This window comes from Schistocerca piceifrons, chromosome 4, assembly GCF_021461385.2.
Source record: "Schistocerca piceifrons isolate TAMUIC-IGC-003096 chromosome 4, iqSchPice1.1, whole genome shotgun sequence".
In the NCBI taxonomy this organism is placed as follows: domain Eukaryota; kingdom Metazoa; phylum Arthropoda; class Insecta; order Orthoptera; family Acrididae; genus Schistocerca; species Schistocerca piceifrons.
In genome coordinates, this window is record NC_060141.1 from 96,591,383 (window position 1) to 96,611,050 (window position 19,668).

The following is a 19,668-nucleotide window of genomic DNA, read 5'->3' on the forward strand; positions in this document are numbered from 1 at the left end:
GGCTGAACGCGTTACACACACTGTCCAGCGAGTACAGCAAGGTGGAGGTTCCCTGCTGTTTTGAGGTGGCATTATGCGGGGCCGACGTACGCCACTGGTGGTCATGGAAGGCGCCATAACATCTGTATGATACGTGAATGCCTTCAAATGGTTCTGAGCACTATGGGACTTAACTTCTGAGGTCATCAGTCCCCTAGAACTTAGAGCTACTTAAACCTAACTAACCTAAGGACATCACACACATCCATGCCCGAGGCAGAATTCGAACCTGCGACCGTAGCGGTCACGCGGGTCCAGACTGTAGCGCCTAGAACCACTCGGCCACTCCAGCCGGGGTGAATGCCATCCTCCGACCGACAGTGCAACCATAGCGGCAGTATATTGGCGAGGCATTCGTCTTTATGGACGACAATTCGCGCCCCCATCATGCACGTCTTGTGAATGACTTCCTTCCGGACAACGACATCGCTCGACTAGAGTGGTCTATGTGTTCTGCAGACATGAACCCTATCGAGCGTGCCTGGGATAAATCGAAAAGGCTTGTTTATGGACGATGTGACCCACCAACCACTCTCATGGATCTGCGCCGAATCGCCGTTGAGCAGTGGGACAATCTGGACCAACATTGCCTCGAAGAACTTGTGGATAGGATGCCACGACCAATACAGGCATGCCTCAATTCAAGAGGACATGCTACTGGGTATAAGAGGTACCGGTGTGTACAGCAGTCTGGACTACCACCTCTGGAGGTCTCGCCGTATGGTGGGAAAACATGCAATGTGTGGTTTTCATGAGCAATAAAAATGGGGAAAATGATGTTTTTGTTGATCGTGATGCAAAACTTTTTTTGATGTGTATATTATAATATTACCGATGTGGAAACTGAAAATCAAGAGCGTCTTGTGAAAATAAATTGAAAGTGGCTTTGTACTGGGGTATGCTAGAACTATGGGTAGTTTGGCGCGATCTCGACCGTGTCCAACGCCGTTTGTGACAACCACACCCGCTATTTCTTCCTTTCCCGACATCCCGGGTCTAGTGTGCCAGTCCGCACCGCTCTTTCCGTTTGTCAGTGCCGTGCAGTAGCGCTTCGTAGTCGCCCATGGAGTAGTTACTATTTTTCGTGTTTTTCTGCCCCTTATATTACCAGTCGTAACATCGAAAATCTCCTGAAACTAATTTCCGGCCGCTCTAAGGAGTATATTAAATTAGATTTTCAAAGACATTTAGTTTGTTATCTGAAACTGACAGTGTCGCATGAAACATAAGATGAGCAGTAGTTGTCTGGCCTGAATCCATATATTTACTTCACCGGCAATAAGGGATATTGTTGATCATGTTCCAACCTTAAAAAATGTCACCAATAGATCCTGTCCGCTGCAGCTTCCATCCACCTTCCTATGAACCCTGGTTGTTGCAGGACTTTCCGTAGCGGATTCTCCCATCTTGTTGTTGATGTTCCCTGACCGGACGTGTTTTCCGTCTGGCCTTCCCACCAACACTGCCAACACTGCTTCTAGAATCCAGTATCCTTGCAACATGTACAGCCCGTTGCATTCGCTTAACCTGTTCTTTTTGTACAATATTGGACTGGTTCATCATAGCATACATTTCTACATTTTTCAGTCGCCTCCACCCTGTTTCTTCCTTCACTCTCCCGAAAACCTTGCCTATGGTATTTCTCTAAAAGCCTAACAGTTCTTCTCTAACGCTCTTGCTTGAACACAGTATTTCTATGCTATATATCAGCACTGGGGGATTGTATTATATGCCTTCATTTTAACTTTCGTTGAGATAATCTTTGATTTCATCGTTGGTTTAGGCTGTTGTATGGCCTAGAAGCATCCGCGATTCGTCGTCAGACATTAACCTTCATTTGAAGTATGATCTCAAGTATTTAAAAATCTCAACTATTTTCAAGTTCATCTCTCCCATCTGAAAATCCCGAGGCACATTGTGGTTCATTCTTCTACTTAGTTCCATCACTTCTGTCTTTTCTGGGTTTGTTCATAAGCATAGTTTCTCTGCACTACTGGTCAGGTCCTCAACAATTTATATCGTTCCTTCTGTTGACTCTGACACAGCCGTTATTTCATTTGAAAAGCTAGCGCACACAGATATTCATTCATGTCGATGCCTTTTTCTGCACTTTCCAACTCGTGTATTTTTTTTTAAAGAACAAAGTTGAATAACATTTTTGACAATGCTTCAAGTCGTCGTACACCTGTTCGAGCCTCCAATTTCTTTGACATTCATCTTTGATATCTTACTTTAGCTTTCGCCTCTGTTGTACATACTTTTACCAAAGTCTCTAAACGTTGTGATATAGGCACACCCTATGAGCAGTATCGTATGAAAAGTCTATGAACGTGACGAATACTAGTTTGTTATATCTCCAATACTTTTCCCGTAAATGTTTTATGATAAACGTATCGTTAATTGCAATTTTCCTACTGCGAAACATACTGGCTAGCACCCCACTATTTCGTCAGTATACGACTTAAAATTTTCACGTGTTAACAAGGATGACACCTTGTAGCTCGTATTTGGCAGTTAGATCCCGCTTTAGTTGTCACAGTCACTTTTGATTTTCCTCTTGTTTGTTGGTACAATGATAACTAGCTTCCACTGCAATAACGAAACTCCAAATGTCAGCCGAAACATCAGAGAAAACGTCCCTGGCGTCTCTTAGAGGAGAAACGTCGTTTAAATTCCGACGTCCAGAAAAAGTCCCGACTTCGTAGTGAAGGAATACGAGTGTCAAGGCGATCATCTTGATTACTCAAATAGTCCTACATTCATGAGAAATGACGTAAAATTTGTGAAATTCTGGAGGCTTTAAGAGACGCTCTAAAGCGCTTCAAATTCAATGCTTGCTGGATATTTCACACTACGTTCCTATACGAATACGTCATCGTATATAGCACGTACGGGACGTGGCGTTCGCTTTCAGCCATAATTTTTTGTTTTACCGTGGAAAAACATGCGACGTAGGCAGCCGCAGGCGCTGCCTATCAGATCTCTCTCCGCTCACTCCTCCTCTTGGGGCATTACGTGAAGCCGAGAGGCGACGGCCTGCCGATAGGCTGTAGAGGTAAATATTCCGCCATTTTATCAGTGGCCGTAAACCATCAGAATGTCAACAGGTGAGCTTAACCTTTACATCAGACACACCCATAATACTTCATATACCTATTTTTGTAAGATAGTGTATGATAGCATTCGTTATTATTTGATGCCATTATTTTCTCACTACGTGATGGAACTGTCATGAAGAGAGGCACGATCCATGTATCCAACTGAAATGTGGTATTCTTTCGAAACATTTTCAGACATAATTTTCACGTTAGGTCCGTCTATACACAAGTGTTAAAAAGGATTTATCGTGCCATATGCATTTTACCTTAATTTTCTTAAAAGGCATCGTCAGAGGTAACGTTTGTAGATGCGACTCTACATGTGTTTTTTTGTTCTTGTTCTGAAGTAAATGAGTGTTGCTTTTCTTAATGTGAATATTATGAGTGCTGTAGTAATGAAAATTCCAATGGAACAAGGTAGATGAACAGATCCACAACCTACCGAGCGAGGTGGCGCAGTGGTTAGACACTGGACTCGCATTCGGAAGGACGACGGTTCAATCCCACGTCCGGCCATCCTGATTTAGGTTTTCCGTGATTTCCCTAAATCGCTCCAGGCAAATGCCGGGATGGTTCCTTTGAAAGGGCACGGCCGACTTCCTTCCCCGTCCTTCCCTAATCCGATGAGACCGATAACCTCGCTGCCTGGTCTCCTTCCCCGAAACAACCAACCAACCAGATCCACAACCAGAAAAAGAACGAGAATAAAATGTAGAGCAACACCTACAAACCTTGTCACTGATGACGCCTTTCAAAAAATGACGACGATAAGCGTGTGGCACTTTACAATTCGTTTTATTCAGTTTTGTGTAGAAGGACGTAATTGTCAACGCAATATTGCACGCAACTGAGGGCGACAGGACGCCAAAAGGTTTTCAGACTGTGTGGAGCCTTATCATGTACTTTCCCCTGTGTCTCCCGATTTTATCAACATGATAGGAATGAAATCACGTTTCCTTTCGCATATTACGAGATCTTCCGGCACAAAAAATAAATTTTCAAGGCTTACAAATAATAATGTTTACATGCACATTGCCCTTTACTTACAAGATTGATACCCTGAAACAGGAAATTTAAATGTGAATAGTCGAGAGAGGATCTGAATTTCAGAGCCTTAAACAAAGAGTTGTTCTCTTACAGCGCCTATGAAGTTCGCAGTATGCTGAAAAGGAGACTCCAACACTGTATGAAACTGTGTGTTGTTGGTCAAAGATCGCCTACAAGGGGTGGACAAAAAATGGCGACACTAGCCGGCCGCGGTGGTCTAGTGGTTCTAGGCGCGCAGTCCGGAACCCCGGGACTGCTACGGTCGCAGGTTCGAATCCTGCCTCGGGCATGGATGTGTGTGATGTCCTTAGGTTAGTTAGGTTTAAGTAGTTCTAAGTTCTAGGGGACTGATGACCACAGATGTTAAGTCACATAGTGCTCAGAGCCATTTGAACCATTTGGCGACACTAAAAACCGTTGGTATTCAAAGCAGCTTCCACACGTCTCAGAAAGGATAAATACAGGCGCCGTATGATTTCAAGGGAATCTTATACCATTCTCCCCTAAAATAGTGCCAAGTACAGGTAACGACGACAGAGGTGGACAGCTATCATGCACCCTTCTCTTCATAGTAGACCATAAAGGGTCAGTAGTGTTGAGATGTGCTGACTGTGGTGGCCAGGGCAGATGCGTCGGTTCATCCTTGTGTTCACAAAACCTGTCCTGGATTAGTCGAGCTGTGTGAACAGCAGCCCTACCGTCTTGGAACACAGCATCACCGCTTGGGAACATACACTGTACAATGGGACTGAACTGATCAGCCAAATTGGTCACACAATTCTTGGTGATAACGCGGTCTTGCAGAGTAGCCAGGGAGCTCGTGGAATATCACAATATGGCTGCCCAAATCATCATCTAACCCACACCACTATTCAGTCTTGGGACGCAAACTCGACCAGAAGTTGGAAACAGTGTGAAACAAGATTCATCCGACAAAATGACGTTCTTCCTTTGCTCCACACTTCAGGTTTTATGACCATCTTTTCCACTTATGAGCATTTTCATCACTGATGACTGATTTCGGAATTCCAGGTCGCCTTGATTAGGAGTTCGCTTCGCGTTGTTTTGGTGCTAACAGAGTTTGCCAGTGGGACATTCAATTCTGCAGTATTTTTGCAGCAGTTCTCTCCTTATTTTTCGCTATAATCCACTTCAGCATCTGTCACGATCACTCAGTAAACACTTCCGTCCGCGTTGTGACTTTGCGGATGGTCTCTTCCACTTTCCCTGTATGCTGCATATATCTTGGAAACGGCTCCTCTTTAAACCCTAAACACATTGGATGCCTTGGTTACGGAACCACCCACCATACGAGCACCAACAATTTGCCCACGTTCTAACTCATTTAGCTTCGATATAACGCACTCATAATTACACAGAGCACTCTTGTGACCATTATTGACACTTGCAACGTATCGATGACATCGTAACGTGCCGTTCAAGGTCAAATACAGCACCGCAACATGAAAGCTTGGCTAACATGTGCACTTATGTTCAAGCATGCAAGTTCTCGCGGTGGATGTTCCAAAATTTTTCTCCGACTCCTGTACGTCGTAGACGGTATGAAAGACTGATGCTCTCGTAATATGTGATTTTCTGGTCTCATGACGCTCGTCACTCCTGGCCTTTCCAAGATGTCCCCAGCACAACCAGAGAAACTAGCAGGGTCCACATGACCCGACTACCGGATTTCTAAAGCTCCCCGAGGCTTCTTACACCCAAACCTCCAGATGTGTCACTCTGATCGATGCCAAAGGTTATATGTCGATAGAGTATCGACCAAAAGTCCGATTTAGTTCGTACTGTGTGCTGTCGCAGAACGGGCGAAACGTTAATTAAAAGTAACACAAGAACTACAGAGCAAATCAGAAGTGTAACTGCCTGTATGTAATACATGTTGCTTCCGTTGGGAAGTTGGCAGAGCGGTAGATCCTCGCTCCAAGAGCCCGGGATTCAAACCTCAATGACGACAATTTTTTGCTGTATTTTGGTTGAAAGTGTTATATGGAACATGCTAATGACATGTAAAAGGGCTGTTTGTGATTTTACGGGAATCTTCTCTTGGAAATCTGCTTTCGCTTCTTTGGAAGGAGTAAACCTATAGAGTTCATTTGTAGTTTCACCGTCTATGCAATCAGAACAGAAAAATAAAGAAATAATTGCATCACAGGTGCGGAAGTAATAGTAATAATAGTAAGTAATAATAAACAAAATAATCAGAGCAATAATAAGTACATAACGTTCAAGTAACGAAGAGAAAGTAGACTGCCAAAAGAACATTGCTGCAAACCCCTAAACGTCTTTTTACCTATCAGGGAAGTGTTCTCCCATATAAAAGTTTCACGAGTAAACATGAATAAAAACGTTCTATGCCTATATAAGCGGGAGACCGTAACAGCCCCGGCAGACAGTGAACTCCTGACGACAATGGCGGAGATGGCCATCGAAAGCTCGAGCATTTTATTCGAATTGACGCGGCTGGGAAACCGAGAACGTTTTATTCATGTATGCCGTCGCGAAAGACTCCTAAGACTCATGAGTAAACAGTTAAAAAGGTTACCATCAGCGGGGTTGGACGCTCTACCTTCTCATCCACTCGATATCCACAACAAAGTCACTCAAAGACACACTTTTCATGTGCTCCGTAGCTCTGGTGATACTTTAAATTGCGGTTTACCCATGGTCTACTCGATGACAGCACACAGCGCTAGCTAAATCGGTGTTTTGGTTCACACTCTGCCGTCATACAATGTTCGATACCTATATCCGTGTCTGACATCTGGACGTTTGGGTATTAGAAATATCTCACTATTTTATTCTTCCGTCAACCAGTCAAATATCATTTAGCTACACACAGAATTAATGTTTCACCCCGCAGCCCAGTGTGCGCTGATATGAAAGTTCTTGGCAGATTAAAACTGTGTGTGGGAGCGGGACTCGAACTCGGGGCTTTGCCATTCGTAGGCAAGTGATATATACCGAGTTCGACTCTAGGTCCGGCACACACTTTTCATCTGCCAAGGAGTCTCACAGCAGCACGCGCTCTGCTATAGAGTGAAACAATCATTCTGAAAATATTCCCAGTCTGTAGTTACGGAATGTCTCCGCAACATCCTTTCTTCCGGGAGTGATAGTCTCGCAAGTTTCGCGGGAGAGCTTCAGTGATATTTGAAAGTAGTAGACAAGGTACTGACGGGAGTACTGCTGTGAAGAGGATTTGTAAGTCGTGTTTGTGTAACTTCCTTAGTAGAGAACTTGTTCACCAAAGGCAAAGGCCTCGAGTTCGAGTTTCGATCTGGATCGCATTTTTAATCCACCAGGAAATTTCGAGCTACCGATGATGCAGAGAATACGATTGTGAGAATACAGGGTAGAGCGCACGAGAGAGGTACTCGTCTCGCGCTGACAGCTTCCAGATTCTGCGTTCATGGGCTCCAAACAGATAGAAAAAAAATGCAGGAAGAACAGCTGAATATTTCTTGCAAGTACTGGCAGCATTACTGTTCACCCCGTTAGCTGAGTGAGTGTTGACAGTACGGTATCTCAGTGTGTGCGGTCAGGAGGTTTGCTGCCCCCTGTAATAAAAAAAAACTGAGTTAATGGATCAACAATGAACATGAACAAGCGTCATAGGACGTCCGCCCCGAACAAATACAACGACCCACAACGAACAAAATAAGATTTAAAAAAACCTTTTCAGCACGTCTGGCTGCCATACAGGGCGTTCCATTCCCGCTTGGGTCGGAGATTTTCTCCACTCGAGAACTGGGTGTTGTGTTGCCTTTATCATCGGTTCATCGTCAGTGATACTGAAGTTGCCCAATGTGGCGTCAACTGAATAGACTTGCGACTCAGCAGCCATCATTGCCATACGATCATTTTTTTTTTTTCGTATTTCATTGAAAGAAAATTAGCAGGCTCAATAAACAAAAGCTACCAAATTAGTGGCCCTCTGGGCCAATTTGTAGGTCTTTTCATACAATGAAGGCTTTCACGACCGGCTGTTTCACCTGGCGAGAATTCTTCCACCTTGCATGGCCTTGATCAATGGAACTCTTCTACCCCTGACGTTTCGTCCAACGTAGCTTTGGACGAAACGTCAGGAATAGAAGAGTTCCATGGACAACGGCCATACAACCGGGAAGAATTCTCGGCAGCTGTAGGTCTTTTGCTTGAAGAATTACGGGTAAATAAAGACAAAAACATGATGTAATCGCTTCAGACATATAAAATCATAAACAATATTTCGTTTGGGAGCGCAAAGAGTTGAGTTGCGCCCGAGTGTTGTACAACGCAAATAGCCGCCAGAGACAGAAAACTAACAATTAAAATGAGTTTCAGACGTAACAGAATGTAAAAAAATCTACAGAGCACAACAGAATGCTATTGGATCAGTATTTCTGTTGGACAGTATACGAGAAGTTTGTAAGGTATAGTATGGTAACCACCTGCCCCGAATCCACTTCTTCCATGAGTTATGATGGGATAGCTTGCATGCCTCAGCTGTACAGATAGACTTGTCGTAGATTGAATTACTTGGGAGGGGTATCTGTGGAGAATCCAGACTAACTTGTGGTTCCAAAACAGGGGCATCAGGTTTTCCTCCAGCTGCGGGAAACAGTCTGAATGTGACATTGTAATATTAGTCACCATAGCCCTTCTCTATTGTTACCGCGAAAAGTTTAAAGGAGAGGAAAACTATAGACATTATATTTCCGGAGGACTCACAGCTCTACTGTATAGTTTGAGTAGCCCCCATCCGTATATTCGGCTGAGATAGCTCAGGAGGACGTTATTATCGTTAAAAAAAGGACTTTCTACAGTTTAGATCGTGGAATGTCAGATACCTTCGTCAGATGGGTAAATTACAAAATTTAAAAAGATAAATGGATAGGATGAAGTTAAATGCAGTGATTATTATCGATGTGCAGTGGCAATACTTCTGCTCAGATGAGTATAGAGTTACCAACACAACACGAAGTAGGGATAATTCAAGTGCAGGTGTAATAAGGAATAATAAAACAGTGATGCTTATAAGCTACACTGAATATCTCGGTGGCCGCATTATTGTAGCCAAGACAGAAATAAAGCCAACACCCGTCACATGAGAAGATGTAAGAGCAACGTGTATTGAGATAAAATAAATGATTTACCTTCTAATGGAGACCCAAAATTTAGTCATTAAGGAGGACTGAGATTTGATAGTGGGCGAAGGAGGAGAAGAAAATATAGTCAGAACATGGACTGGGGAAAAGGAATGGAAGGCACAATTTTGCACCGAACATATTTTGATCATTTCAAATAATTTAAGAATCGTGAAAAAGAGTTATGTGTGTGGAAGAGTTCCGGAGGCAGTGGTATGTTTCAGACAGATAAATAATCGTATGTCAGAGGCTTCTGAACCACATTTTATTCTGCAGAATACTCCCATGGGCAGTCGTATATTCTAACCATAATTTTTTTTGTTATGAACTGCGGATTAAAACTGAAGAAATTGCACAAAGGTAAGATGCTAAGGAGATGAGCTCTTGATAAACTGAAAGAACCAAAGAGCGAATTGGGGAAGGGAGTATTAGGCTCTGATTGACTGAAATACACGGTACAAATACAATGAAACATGGTTGGGTAACTTACATAGATAAAAAATAAGGCAACAGCGGATAAAATAAGCGTAAAGACAAACCGTAGTAGAAAGCTTTGGATAACATTCGAGATACTGAATATAATAGAGGAAAAGATAAAACACAAAAACCTGGCATAAGAATCATGTGAAATTGAGTCAAAAAAAGGGTACTGAAGAAAATGCTGGTAGGTTATGAACGACTGTACAAGAAATGCAAAGATGTCGAAGCATTTGTGAACACCGAAAAGATAAATACCACATGTAGATAAATTAAAGACGCTCTAGGAGATGGGAGATGCACCTGTGTTTAGAACTAAGAGCTTGAAGAGACAATAGGGACTGAAAAGTGGAAAGAATGTATACAGGATTTTACAAGGTAAATGAAGACAATACTATAGAAATAGAAGAGGAAGTGAATGATGATGAGAAGGGATACGTGATACTGCGAGAAGAATTTGACAGCTGAGATGACACTCCAATACTAAGGAGAGAAGGGCGGCTGTGAGATGGAAAGAATGTACACAGATTTTCACAAGGGAAATGGAGACGATATTAAAGAAATAGAAGAGGAAGTGAATGAAGATGGGATATGTGATGCCTCTAGAAGAATTTCACAGAGCCCTGAAAGCGTTAAGTTTAAACGGGGCCCTATTCCCAGATGACGTCCCCTCAGAATTATTGAGGTGGTCGGGAGATTTAGCCGCGACACAGCTGTTAAATTTGCTATGCAAGGCACAAGAACATAGCATGACGTATCCGTGTCAAACACCAATCTACCTATAAGCGGTATGCAAAGAATTCCGATTAATTTAGTAATTGCTTGATTATTTATTCATCTGTTCGTAAATAATGACTCAGATCATTGAAATGTGGTGTAAACTATGTAACTATGAACACGAGTGAAATGAGAGCTCTTAAAAACCTCCAATAGAAGCAGGGAATCTAAATCAAGTAAATAATGTTCCTCTGCTTAATGTTATTAGTGAATTTGAGTATAATCTGGCAATTTATTGATAGCTAACTAACCAATAGATATAGAAAGACATTACCTCGAAGCTACCAGTGAAGAGAGGCACTCCTACGCCATGTTAATTGCATACTTAAATAGTGATAAATCTGAAGAGTCGTCACTTTCGTTAAATTTACCGATCGGTGGAAAGGTATTTAAGAGTGAGTATGGTCAATCGTTGTTAGACGCTCTTGGAGTCAGGAGCTGGATCAGTGGATGTAATTTTGGGTGACTGTTTTGATTTGCGAAACGCCCTTAACTGTCTCTGGACGTAAGCACGCGGCTTAATGTGGCTTGCTGAAGGAGAAGTGATAGAGTTTTACCGCCACCCAGTACTTAAGCTTTTGGCAAATTTCAGGATCGGAGCAGGTAGGGACGTACAGGTTTTATAGGTTAAAATTTTTCCTGTGGATTCCAGCTTAGTTTAAATAAATGTTGTTACACTATTTTCGTGATTCAGTTACAGGATTTGTGTGAATTTGTGGCGCATCAGGACTTCATATTGGCGAGCCTTGTGGATGAGTAGATACGAAATATCAGAAACTGAAAGCTCATGTTCCGGAAAGTCGCAAGCTTAACTGCAGAGATTATATTTAATTAAAACTCCACTTACATCTACATATTTCTTTTTAATGTCAAGAATCGCTAATGCAATAAAGAGTGTACACAAAAAGTCGTCGATTTTAATGTAAAAATACGTAACTGGTCTTGGCTACCAAAATTATTATTTCTGCCTCTGAAACGTACACTGAAGAGCCAAAGAAACTGGTACATCTGCCTAAAATCGTGTAGGGCTCCCGCGAGCACGCAGAAGTGATGCAGCAAGACGTGACGTGGACTCGACTAATGTCTTAAGTAGTGCTGGAAGGAACTGATACCATCAATCCTGCACGGCTGTCCACAAATCCGTAAGATGACGAGGGGCAGATCTCTTCTCAACAACACGTTGCAAGGTATCCCAGACACACTCAATAATGTTCATGTCTGGGGAGTTTGGTGACCATCAGAAGTGTTTAAACTCAGGAGAGTGTTCCTGGAGCCTTTCTGTAACAATTCTGGACTTGTGGGGTGTCGCATTGTCGTGCTGGAATTGCCCAAGTCCGTCGGAATACGCAACGTACAAGAATGGATGTAGGTGATCAGACAAGATGCTTACGTATATGTCACCTGTCAGAGTCGCATCTAGATGTATCAGGGGTCCCATATCACTCCAACTGCACACGCCCCACACCATTATAGAGCCTCCACCAGCTTGAACAGTCCCCTGCTGCCATGCAGGGTCCATGGATTCATGAGGTTGTCTCCATACCCGTACACGTCCAACCGCTCGATACAATTTCAAACGAGACTTCTCAGACTATGCAACATGTTTCCAATCATCAACACTCCGGTGTCTATGTTGAAGGGCCCGGGCGAGGGGTATAGCTTTGTTTCGTGCAGTCATCAAGGGAACACGAGTGGGCCTTCGGCTCCAAAAGCCCATAACGATGATGTTTCGTTGAATGGTTCGCACGCTGACACTCTTTGATGGCCAATCATTGAAATCTAGCGCCTCGATGGTGCTGTGTCCCATCGCTCGTGCGCCGACTGTAACACCACGTTTAGACTCTCTTAAATCTTGATAACCTGCCAACCGATCTAACAACTCCGCCAGACACGTGTTGTCTTATAAAGGCGTTGCCGACTGTACCGCCATATTCTGCCTGTTTACATATCCCTGTACTTGAATACGCTTGCCTATATCAGTTTCTTTGGCCCTTCAGTGTACTTAGACAAAGAGACCACTGGATCATTTTCAAAAAATTTTCCATTTTCATAAAGTAAATCTGCAGGGCACATAACCACAGAGAACAAAAAATTAATAGTCCCACACGAGACGTAATGCTAGCATCGTGTAACATCGCCTCTATCCTTCATAACTGCCTCATTTCTGCAGGGGAAGAGAATTCTGGAGTACATACCATATTCAGCCGCAACTGCATTGATGATTATATTCCGTGGAGCTACCAAATTACGGGGATGCTGGCAGCTGCGTTTCACCTTTGGTTCCCAAATTTTGTAGATATTTTCTAAGAAAATTGGATACATGTTCCATAGAACATCTGAACGAATCTTTCATCGAAATGAACTGGAAGGAATCAGTTAACAGGATACTATGCATGAATAGTGTTAACATTAATTAACTCACTATCTTTTTAGCCATACTCATGCAACTACACTCAGAAACAAGTTTTTTTTCTTTTTATTTTTCCCACTGAGTTTTATTTTTATGCGTGATTAGTCTTAACGTTAGTGAAGACATTACTTTTTAGTATTACTCACGCAACTACACTTAAAAGAGGTTTTTGTCAAGCTACCAGTTTTCATACGGAAATTAGTCCGTGAAATAAAAGGAGCTGTCCGGGATAAATGATTATAAGTCATATTTAAAACTTGCTTTGCGTCCTGTAAGACATTTTAAGTAATAGGGAAAATCATGAAAATAATTCTTTGCTACATGTTGAACTCCTTTCTGTGACACTGGCAGCTTTAATAAGGGTAATAAACGTAATTTTTTCATATGGTGTTGCAGCTACCGATATCACAGTTCCTCTCAAATGGCGATGTATTGTTTCTGACAAATTTCGTTAGTAAAAATATGTATTGCGACGACGCAGAGAAAATGCCTAGCTGCTTGAAGCTGTATCTACATGACGTCCTTAGGTGCTGCTCGCTTCCTGGCGAAGGTTCGAGTCCTCCCTCGGGCATGGGTGTGTGTGTTTGTCCTTAGGATAATTTAAGTAGTGTGTAAGATTAGGGACTGATGACCTTAGCAGTTAAGTCCCATAAGATTTCACACACATTTTTTTGCTGCTCGCTAATCAATACCTTCTTTCTAAGAGATGAATTACACCAGTAAATCATTCCGTAAAACATTATTCAGTAAAAATTCGCAAAATATGCAGGAAGCTGATCAGTCTGTTTCCAAGATTAGCTGTTATACGAAGAGCAGAACTATTTGAAATTAATTGTTTGAGCTCAGTAATGTGCTTGTTCCCGTTCAAGTTTTGATCAATATGTACAGCCAAAATTTGGAACATTCTACCCTACTTACTCACCCCTACCCAAATACTACATCAGTTACTGGTGAGACCCTATTTCTTGCACAGAACTGAATGTGGGGTGCTTTTTTAAAATTTGGGGACAGTCCATTTTATGAGAGCCACTTTATATTTGTTTGGAAAATATCAATTACCCACCCTTCTTTTTCTTTCTCTCTAATGGGATTTACTATAACACAAACGCTGTCTGCAAAAAGTATCAATTCTGTTTGTACAATGTTAAGTGGGAGGTCATTCACAAATAAGGAATAGTAGTAGGCCTTGTCAGAGGGTAACATTTACTACACAATAAAACGCCTTGGAAGGATCACAAAATATACCGTCGATATTTTATTATATAAAGCTTGTAGTATTTGATAAGTGAATCTATAAATAGCATTTTCAACTGAGCAACCTTCTGGAATCAAAACTGTGATATGCTAAGTAAATTGTTTCTATCTAAGTTTGATACCACTCTTGAGTACATTACCTTTCGATCAATTTCAATAAATATGTCAGTAAGTAAACTGGTCGGTAAGTGTTGTCAATAAGATTAAAGCAGGGTGATATAGCGGAACAGTCGACATGTGAGAGTGTGTCTGAGCGTTCGTCAAAAGAGAAACGGATGCGTGCAATCGTATGAAAACGGTAGTTGTGGAAGTAAGACTGTCCGCACTATACCCACCATGAACATGGAGAAGAAAGGGCAACGCTAGGTCACCGAGAATGTAGAAAGTTCATCCACATTAACATTCACGACAACGAGAGTGAGCGGGCCCATGTCATAGAACCAAAAATATCCCCAAAACATCACGTAATTTCGGCCTAAAGTACAGCTTTCAGGATGTGGCTGAAACGTCATATTGGGACGTCTATGCACTCGACACCTGGTATAACTTCAAAAAGAGGCAAACAAAACCTTAAGTCGCCGGGCCACGCCACACTCCAGTTAGCCACCGACCACTTTGTGTGTTTTGTGGCCCACTCAAGACTTGCAGCTTCACGTGCCTCTGCGAGAAATGGCCTTTTGCTAGGTACCCGACTCCAAATAGCTATGACATGCAGTTAGTCAACATCTAAATCTACAGGGTGTCAAAGGAGGAATGGTCAGTAATCAAGGATACGACAGGAACAATCATTCGAAGCAAAGAAGTCTAGTAAATATGGGCTCTAAAATGCACACTTTAAAAGCTAGGAACATTTCTTCATTTTTAGTACCGTGAAACAAATCTCTTCTAGTACAAGCGCTTTGATTTCCATATTTTGAGAAGTAGCAGTATGGACTAAAACAAGAGAAAGTGAGCAGTTAATATGGACTCCAAAGTGCACGCCTATGAGCACTTGTACATCTTCTCTCCCGTGAAACACATCTACTGAACAAGTGCTCATAGCTCTTAAGGTATGCACAGTGGAGACCACGTTTACTGGACATTCATTTATTCTTGTTTTGGTCCATTCTACCACCTCCCAAAATATGGAAAGCAAAGGGTGAGCCGTGGCGAGCTGGCGTAAGTTTTATTTTGTTTATGTATCGTTGAGATCGCTTGTGATTGAGGTAAACTATCTTTGCTTTTCGCGTGTCCTATCTTGCGGCTTCGCAGGCCAAGTTGAGTTGGTTGTTAGCCTCCGACGGTTAACTCTCGATATCTCGCGACATTCGCGGGAAGACGAGTGTCAACGGCTGCCGAACGAGCGTGATGACCGTTACATGTTGTGGTGTGAAATTGTTTGGGCGTTTTGCCGACATGGGCTGCATGGAGATACAAGTTCTGTGACTTCGTTTGGAGCAAAATGTGAAGGGAAGCGGTGAAGCTGTGGAACCCGCTCTCTCATATTGTGTACCTGATATGGAGTAAGTCGTAATTGTTTGTTCACCGACGCACTCAGAGATTTTAAACTTTATTATTATGGTGAGACTTTCATAGTCGAACCTTAAGACGGTGTGGAAGAGTTCAGTTGGTCTAGTTAAATAGTGGCCGTTATTTGAAAATTTTCTCAGAAGTTTCACTGGTGCTTTGTGTCTATTGCAATCAAATGATTTTATGTTGCCGTTTTTTAAAGCTCGCAGTCTATTAATACAGTTGTCCATGTGTAAGTTAGTCAAAGGTTCTGCCGAGTGTTTCTATGTTTCAGAGTTATTGGAAAGTGTGATAGGGGCAGAAACTTTTAATTGTGCCAGCGCCTTGGCGGGGAGTGAAATGTCATCCGAGGTCGAGGCCTGGCAATGTTTGAGAACCAGGCCACTACCGGAGTTGTTCACATATCGTCTTCCAAATTTTAGCATTTATTTTCCTTCCGTAAAGCTGGTGGATATAAATATATGTATTGTATGTAACCTATTTGTATATGAACTTGTTTTCTTAAATATTAGGGACTGGCAATTGGCTAAACCTTAAACTGTATAGCATCTGCTGAGTTCCTTGTGCAGGTTTATCTAGTATTTTTTATTAACACGTCTGGGCACGTAAACATTTATTTTTAATGATCAGTGTCTATGTTGTAGTTTTTTTGTTAAGTGGTTCTATCATGTTATGTAATGGCATCTTAGCTTTGCACTAGTGTTCAAGTGTTATGAAGTCACCCTTTACCTGTAATTGTTTCATTATATCTATATTTTGAGGGAAGTCCTATATGGGAGTTTGAAGTTCTCAAGTTTGTAAGTAACCCTGTTTTAATCTGGAATTGTTTGTTAGAGTACTGAGAACGTTGGGATTCTAACGGTAGTTGCAAAGTTTTATCTAGTGGCTCGTCCACAATTTGTAATTGTCAATTTTTTAAAGTGGTAATGTCAATAAACTGTCTTAATTATAAATTGTGACTACCAACCATGATTCCATCCCGCTTCTATTTTATGATATTTAAGATATGGGTTGTAAGTGTGGTACGATTAAGGAATCACGTATCAAAGAGCTTACAACAGAAAAGATTTGTTCCACAGTATCAAAGATGAAGTGCTCATTGGTCTTACCGTATGAATTTTAGATCTTATAACGACTAGCTTTTTTTTTTTTTTTTTTTTTGCTTCAAATGCTAATTCGTGTCATATCACTGAATACTGACATCCTGTAACTCTGTAAGCCATCTCACGCTGTGCGGTGGAGGGCACTTTTCTATCTTCTCTATAACTTCCATTCACGAATACTGCGTTGGGAAAGTGACTGTCGGTAAAGGTCCACATGACAAGTAAAATTTCCAGTTTTCTTGTTGTGATATAATTGGCGAGAAAGCAATACAGGCTACGGCTAATAAAAGTGGCTCGGAGAACAGAAGAACAACAAAGGAAAGGAAACACAGTACTAACCGACTACAGCAGATGTTGAAAGTGACCACTATTTGTCTCTTGGCACTTTTGGAACCTGGTCAGAAAGTTTGTGAAGGCGAACCAATGCTGGACTGCTGGAAATGCTGCTGCTCTTGAAGACTGTCAGAGCTGTTGCGGTACGTCTTAGACCTGAGGGCTCCCCATACAAAGTAACCCATACCGGCACACCAGGTGACCTGGGTGGCTAAGTGGGACTGCGACGAGATTGACCTCTGTTAACAACTGTGTCAGGTGCGAACACCACAGGGCGGCGGTCACATGGGGTGTGCGTCATGGAGTGTGTTTGTTTGCACACATTCATGTCCAGTCCTATCCACTCGTCCGGGCCACTTTTATTTGCCCCATCCTGTATGGTGTGCAAATGTTTCCTTCGCAATGTTCGCTATGAAACTTGTTGACACTGACCTGAATTCGCAGACAGTATAATTTCCTGTCCAGTTAGTTATTTGTACGCCGTATGATGACACAGGTATTTACAACAAATAAATACATTCCTACCTAGACACCCACAATCTCAAGTTCACACTGGGTTCACATCTCTAATTCCAGGTTTGACACCCGGCAAGAAGCTTCTGCAGCCACATTGTAAAGGTCTTCCATTCTCCCTTTCATTGCTCAGAGGGAACATTCAAATGTTACATGCTCTATAGTTTGCTGTGCTTCGCCGCAGTAACATTGATGAGAGGTATTCCATCCCCATTGGTGGAGCATCGTTCCATATCTGCCCTCGTCATTTCTGGGAGGAGGGAGGGTATTAGCGTTTAACGTCCCGTCGACAACGAGGTCATTAGAGACGGAGCGCAAGCTCGGGTGAGGGAAGGATAGGGAAGGAAATCGGCCGTGCCGTTTCAAAGGAACCATCCTGGCATTTGCCTGAAGCGATTTAGGGAAATCACGGAAAACCTAAATCAGGATGGCCGGAGACGGGATTGAACCGTCGTCCTCCCGAATGCGAGTCCAGTGTGCTAACCACTGCGCCACCTCGCTCGGTCGTCATTTCTGATCCGATTCAGTACGCACCAGTGTCGTCGGCGGTAGATGAAACCTGCTGACCGCTCCCAGCAAGGAAAATTGCTCTTGTCATTGAATGTTCCATGCATCTTGTATTGACAGTGCGTGACATACGTCACTGGTCCCTGTTGTTAAGAGCATTCCGCCTGCGATTTTCTTACGCCATTTTACACTGCTGCGAGTGGCACACCATTCCTTGCAGACACGATGCACAGAACGTCTTGATATGCTAAAAATATGTCAGCTTCAGTCACGGTGTGCTCGTTGGCACGTCCAAACACAATAGCTCCCTTCTGCAAGGCTGTCACGCCACCTCGTCGACACAACTTACTGAGCTCATTGCATACAACTGACTAGTACGTGCATACCGCTTCACTACCATGACTTGCATCAGCAGTGGAGCTCCACCTCACCAGCGAAAAAGTTACTCGTGAGTTCCAAAGTGCTACAATCAGACCAGCTGGCGCAGCGACCGTGCGTAGGGATTTAGGAACAACAGGATAAAATGTTCCTGCAGTTCATCATAATCTACACATTCCTGTTGTCAACGCTAAGTATCGCTTGAAGGGTGCACAGAGTGACGCCACTGGAGAGTGAATGGCTTCAAACTAGTGATCTGGAGTGCTAAATATGCTATACCCAGTGACAACCAGATGGGAAGGTTTTGGTTCGGTTAATGCTCGGAGAATTATGCTATGACCAAGCGTAGGGCCAACAGTGAGGTACAAAGGAGGTGGTCTAATGGTATAGGGGTGTTGTTGTTACCGTGTGGTCTCCTTACTGAGCTTAAGAAAACGTGAAACGCAGAAGGTTATGAGACCTTTTACAGCATTATGCACTGAGATTAACAGAAGAACAGTTTGGAGACCGTGACTGTTTGCGTCGGGATGACCAAGCGTCCTGACATAAGACTGCGTCTGAGAGGCAGTGGTTTGTGGACAATAAATCTACATCTACATCTATATAGATACTCTGTAAATGGCACTAAAGTGCCTGGCAGTGGGTTCATCGAACCATATTCGCAATAATTCTCTATTATTCCCCTCTCGAACGGCACGCGAAAGAAACGAACACTTATATCTTTCCGTGCGAGGCCGGGCGGAGTGGCCGAGCGGTTCTAGGCGCTTCAGTCTAGAACCGCGCGACCGCTACGGTCGCAGGTTCAAATCCTGCCTCGGGCATGGATGTGTGTGATGTCCTTAGGTTAGTTAGGTTTAAGTAGTTCTAAGTTCTAGGGGAATGATGACCTCAGATGTTAAGTCCCATAGTGCTTGGAGCCATTTAAACCATTTTTTCCGTGCGAGCTCTGATTTCCCTTATTTTATTATGATGATTATTTCTCCCTAAGTATGTCGGTATCAACTAAATTTTTACGCATTCGGAGGAGAAAGTTACTGAATGAAATGTCCTAAGAAGATCTCGCCACAGCGAGAAACGCC